We start from the raw sequence: 6,046 nt of genomic DNA on the forward strand, positions 1-6,046 counted from the left end.
ATAGGGTCCTATGTATTATATATTTTATTAACATTTTAAACTTTCATTTGTTGTTTACAGGTAGGTATTAATAAAAATTTTACTAGCTGTATATGACATTTTATTGCTTTTATTTGCTTTATTTGATGTTTAAATGATTTTTCTTTCTTAAAACAACACTGAGCTGTCGCCCCTACTTTTAGTAAAAAGGTCCGTTTTTGATGATTAAGCCCCGCCCCCAAGTCTGTTTTGTAGCAGATTGGCTAAGACTCATGACAGCTACATGTTATATACGAAAATGGCTACCCTCGCGACCAATTTTCTGTACTGTAGTTAGGTACGCGAGGTGTGTATTGCATGCTAATTACATATACACAGCCTGTACTGCTGAATTCTACTTAGTTTATATTAGGCCTTCGTTTTTGTAGCATCCATTTAAGGATAGTACTGGTGTTCAGGTAGCTTTTCAGAGCAAGGGCCATGATAAGTTTGTTTGATTGCCCATCATGTATTTTGTATAATTACGTATACACATTCTTGTATTTCTGAAGGCTACTTACTGTAGGCCTAGTGCATTTAAAAAATATATATATAGGCCTAGGCCCCCTAGGCCTATTAGGCTTTCAGTGATAGCCACATTAGCATTGTACTGGTGTTCAGACAGCTTTTCCTAGGAAGGACCAGGGTAAGTTTGTTTGATGGGTACGTATAAAACAGGAGCCGGCCATAGCATCACAACTTTTATAAGACTATAAAAATTGTATAAGGTTATGTTTTATTTATAAGGATATAAGATGTATAAGGTTATAAGAAGTATGTTTAGCATTCTTTTGAACCTGTAATGTTTGACATCAATTGTACAAAGAATTAAAATAAAATAACAAAATGGAGAGGAACTGAGGTGGCTATTAGGGGAGGAGGAGGCCACCCATCACTTGCATATAAAAACTTGTAATCTTCTTTTACATTATTTTTTCCAAGTCATAAATCCATGAAATCTTCATGTCAGAAAAATTGAGATGGAAAAACGTGGGTTGTTATATCTAGAAGTGGACACAGTTTTGATGGTAGTCACCACTACAGTCTACAGTAACATACAGTAGGTCAATAGGCCTACTGTAGCTCTCAAAGCAGGCATCAAGAATATGGTCGAGTTGTTCGCCTCTTCTAATTTGGCCGTTGTGATTGACGTCAAACTATATGACCAAAAAGTCCAACAGAGACTGACCCAAGATGAAGGATACCACATAAAAACAAGTTCTGAAATATTCTATGACATTACTAAACCTTGCAACGTCGTTCTTTCGACTAACAGGCAATGAGCGCTAAAGGCAAGACTAGCAGGATAAAGTGTAACCTGCAGAGACTATTAGTGGCAAAGTAGCAAAAATGCAAGTTATATATTTGTTGTACCATGATTGATATTGATAATTGTAGAGACAGAGCAAAGATTTGAAATTAGGAATCAAAATTAAAACTTCCAGTATTGAGATACTGCGTCATTGATGCTCTTGTTATTTTTTAATCGGGGAATGCGTTGAGACAAGATTAGCAATTTCCTAGCTGAGAGAGTGCCTTTAATTATCGAGGGGACGGACGGAGGAACCAGTGGACTGTTTGTTTATCAGATTGGTGCGTCGTTTAACCAGGACAGGCGTGACTTCGGCAGAGTTTTTCGGAGTTCACCCAGGAGGAAGCCATCCTTGGGATACAAATGTTGAGTCAAATGGGACCAGCGGGGAACGGATTTGCTCCTGACCAAGTCACGGGATACCAGCCTACGAGGGATACTCCCGAGTCCCGACATCGTTGTTGGTGACGCAAGGAGGTCAGCACAGTTACGAACGGAACCGAGAGCCAGCACGCGCCGCGTAAGATAAGTTAAGTAATCTTTTAATAATTTAACGACCGTATAATGTTGTAAAATCTGTCTGTGGGAGTCCAAATTTCTAGTACCAAGAATCCTTGTACAAATCAGTAGAGATTGTATCATTGTTAATACATCGTTTTGTTTTAACTTTCAGAAACCTCTCAGTAGTCTTTTGGTCCCTTGAGTTTATTTCCCTGAATCTATCTAATATTGTATTTTATAGGCTTTGAATTAAGGCAAAGGGAAAACCCGGGGTCGCAACAGAGGGGCGCTAGAGGGTGCCATTTTGTTTTATCCCACGGAAGTTGTGGCAAACATAGTGTATGTACACACATGAGACTACCCCCCCGGCACCTCCCGCCCCCCGCACCCCCTCGCGAACGAATTGTCTTAGCTATGATGAAAGAGTTTGCATAAAAGAATCGTGATGTATATACATATTGCGCAATGTTTAATGCGACAAGCTACCCAAAATGTTTCCATATGATGCTCCCTTTGACGTCTAAATTTTAATTATTTGCTGGGATGTCGCTTCAGTGACCACACCCCTTTTTGGTTCCTTGCTTTAGCAAAAGGAACCTATGTAGTCAGGTTGGCGTGTGTGTATGTGTGTGTGTGTGTGCGTCTGTGACACTTGCTTGGGTACGCTCTATCTCAATGAGGGAATGTTGGATTGAGGCCAAACTTGGACTATAGATCCGCCATATGGAGAACGTGTGCCCTATTGTTTTTGGTGCCCACAAAGGTCACCAAAGGTCAGTTATGGTCCAAAAACAGAAAATATTAAAACTGCAATAACTACCAGTGCCAATGTGCGACAAGGTTGATATTTTGGGAAAAGTTGTGAACTGGTTAGAGGAACATTTTCAAATTTAATGGTCATGTGATCCGAGGTCACCAAATGTCAATTAATGATAAAAAACTAGTATTTTTGCGATAACTTGAGAACGAAATGTCCGTTAGGGTTGGGAGTTGCTTCAGTGTTTTCCAATTGTCGACCGGCATTTGGATGACCCTTGACCTCAATTTGACCTCTGGTGACCTTTACATGTTTTTGGGGAATTTTACAGTTTTGATGCTATTTTCAGATGTCAAAGGTACCTTCTGATCATAAATGTCAATAGGTTGACCCCCGTGTGAACTTTATGTGCGAAGTTATATGGGGTCAAAGTTTTTCGGTCGGAGTTAGGATGGTTGTACAGACTTGTCGTTTTGATTTTTGGAATCAGGAGATTAAACTCCATCTGAAAACAAGGTCAAAAGGTCAAAGGTCACATAAGAAAAAATGTGCTTATTTTGGGAGGAAACGAGCAAAAAGAAAATGTTTGGTTTTGATGCTAGATTTGGATATCAAAGGTACCTTCTGATCATAAATGTCAATTGGTTGACACCCGTGTGACCTTCGTGTGCGAAGTTATACGAGGTCAAAGTTAATTTTCAGACATTTAATGCAACAACTCCCAATTCCAAGGTGTGACATGGTTTATATTTTTGGACAAGTTGCAAATGATAGGGGAATATTTTCAAACTTAACGGTCATGTGATCCGAGGTCACCAAAGGTCAATTAATGTTAAAAAACTAGTATTTGGGGGTAGAAAATGGGCAAAGAATAAAATGTTTGAATTTGTATAGTTTGATGCTCTAATTTAGGTCTCATCAATCAAAAATGTCAATAAGTTGACCCATGGTGACCTTAGTATGTTAAGTTATATGAGGTCAAAGTTAATTTTCAGACATTTAGTGTAATAACTCCCAGTGCCAAGGTTTTACACAGTTGATATTTTGAGACAAGTTGCAAATGGTATAGGGGAATATTTTCAAACTTAACGGTCATGTGATCCGAGGTCACCAAAGGTCAATTAATGATAAAAAACTAGTATTTTTGCGATAACTTGAAACAAATTGTCCGTTAGGGTTGGGAGTTGCTTCAATGTAATCCAATTGTCGACCCGCATCTGGGTGACCCTTGACCTCAATTTGACCTCTGGTGACCTTTTTCGTGTTTTGTGGATTTTTACAGTTTCGATGCTATTTTCAGATGTTAAAGGTACCTTCTGATCATAAATGTCAATAGGTTGACCCCCGTGTGACCTTCGTGTGCAAAGCTATATGAGGTCAAACTTTATTTTCAGACATTTAATGCAATAACTCCCAGTTCCAGGGTGTGACAAGGTTGATATTTTTGGAGTAGTTGGAAATGGTATAGGCGAATATTTTCAAACTTAACAGTCATGTGATACAAGGTCACCAAAGGTCAATTAATGATAAAAACTAGTATTTTTGCGATAACTTGAGAACAAATTGTCCGTTAGGGTTGGGAGTTGCTTCAATGTAATCCAATTATCGACCCGCATCTGGGTGACCCTTGACCTCAATTTGACCTCTGGTGACCTTTTCGTGTTTTGTGGATTTTTACAGTTTCGATGCTATTTTCAGATGTAAAAGGTACCTTCTGATCATAAATGTCAATGGGTTGACCCCTGTGTGACCTTCGTGTGGGAAGTTATATTAGGTCAAAGTTAATTTTCAGACATTTAATGCAATAACTCCCAGTTCCAAGGTGTGACAAGGTTGATATTTTTGGAGTAGTTGCAAATATTTTCAAACTTAACGGTCATGTGATCCAAGGTCACCAAAGGTCAATTAATGATAAAAACTAGTATTTTTGCGATAACTTGAGAACAAATTGCCCGTTAGGGTTGGGAGTTGCTTCAATGTAATCCAATTGTCGACCCCCATCTGGGTGACCCTTGACCTCAATTTGACCTCTGGTGACCTTTTCGTGTTTTGTGGATTTTTACAGTTTCGATGCTATTTTCAAATGTTACAGGTACCTTCTGATCATAAATGTCAATGGCTTGACCCCCGTGTGACCTTCGTGTGCGAAGTTATGTGAGGTCAAAGTTAATTTGCACACATTTAATGCAATAACTCCCAGTGCCAAGGTGTGACAAGGTTGATATTTTTGGACAAGTTGCAAATGGTATAGGGGAATATTTTCAAACATAACGGTAATGTGATCCAACGTCACCAATGGTCAGCTAATGTTAAAAAAAGTAGTATTTTGGGGGGAGAAAATGGGCAAAGAAAAAATGTGTGAATTTTTACAGTCATGCTCTATTTAGGTCTCACCGATCAAAAATGTCAATTGGTTGACCTCCGGGTGACCTTTGTGTGTGAAGTTATGTATACAATTCAAAGTTAATTTTTAGACATTTAATGCAATTAAATCTCAATGCCAAGGTGTGACATGGTTGATATTTTGGGACAAGTTGTGAATGGGGTGGTGGAACATTTTGAAACTTAAAGGTCATGTCATCTGAGGTCACCAATGTTGTCATATCTGTTGACACGCTTGTAGGTCTCTTATATTTCTTACATTTTCGACGCCATATTTAGATCTCAAAAATGCCTTTTGATCAAAAATCCGATCACATTTTGTGATCACAAAAGTGTTGGCTATAGTGTTGGTTACTTTATGGGAACATGTAGGACCACAATTACTTGGACTATTTGAGCCCAATCTTGCTTGATAATATTATGTGTATTGTATATACCCCAAGCAAGGAACCACAGTGCCCTTGGACTCTTGTTTTACAAACTTCTCTGGGCCGCCTATAATGTATCGTCATGTTGGTATCTACCTTATCTTATATCAATATATATTTTTTCATCGACAAGATTATTTTTTTTAGAGCAATTAGGTCTATACCACGTTAACAGGTACGAAGTTCACAATGCCACTGTACTTAATATATATCTCGAAATGTAACATTTTTGGTTCCTTGCTTTTTGCAAAGCAAGGAACCTATGCATTCAACTTGGCGTGTGTGTGTGTATGTGTGTGTGTATGCGACGCTTGGCTTGTGTACACGATATCTCAATAAGGAAAAGATGTATCATGATCAAATTTGGTGGGTGGATAGCACATAGTAAGAGGAAGATCCCTATTGTTTTTGGTGCCCACAAAGGTCACCAAAGGTCAGTTATGGTCCAAAAACCCAAAATATTAAAACTGCAATAACTCCCGGTGCCAATGTGCCACAAGGTTGGTATTTTGGGAAAAGTTGTGAACTGATTAGAGGAACATTTTCAAATTTAACGGTAATGTGATCGAAGGTCAACAAAGGTCAATTAATGATAAAAAACTAGTATTTTTGCGATAACTTGAGAACGAAATGTCCGTTAGGGTTGGG

General features: G+C 38.5%; 3 protein-coding genes across 3 annotated transcripts in view; 1 reads left to right on the top strand and 2 right to left on the bottom strand.

The window, feature by feature from the left end:
• The window catches only part of LOC139969586 (transmembrane 7 superfamily member 3-like), a 123,188-nt gene that overhangs the window by 65,815 nt on the left and 51,327 nt on the right, over nt 1–6,046 (top strand). The gene's annotated exons all lie outside the window — the stretch shown is intronic.
• Nucleotides 1–6,046, bottom strand: part of LOC139970217 (sorting and assembly machinery component 50 homolog A-like) — a 122,322-nt gene that overhangs the window by 52,397 nt on the left and 63,879 nt on the right. The gene's annotated exons all lie outside the window — the stretch shown is intronic.
• LOC139970216 (sorting and assembly machinery component 50 homolog) overlaps nt 1–6,046 on the bottom strand; it is an 83,851-nt gene that overhangs the window by 52,397 nt on the left and 25,408 nt on the right. The gene's annotated exons all lie outside the window — the stretch shown is intronic.

The sequence above is a fragment of the Apostichopus japonicus genome, chromosome 7 (genome assembly GCF_037975245.1).
Source record: "Apostichopus japonicus isolate 1M-3 chromosome 7, ASM3797524v1, whole genome shotgun sequence".
NCBI classification, from domain to species: Eukaryota; Metazoa; Echinodermata; class Holothuroidea; order Aspidochirotida; family Stichopodidae; genus Apostichopus; species Apostichopus japonicus.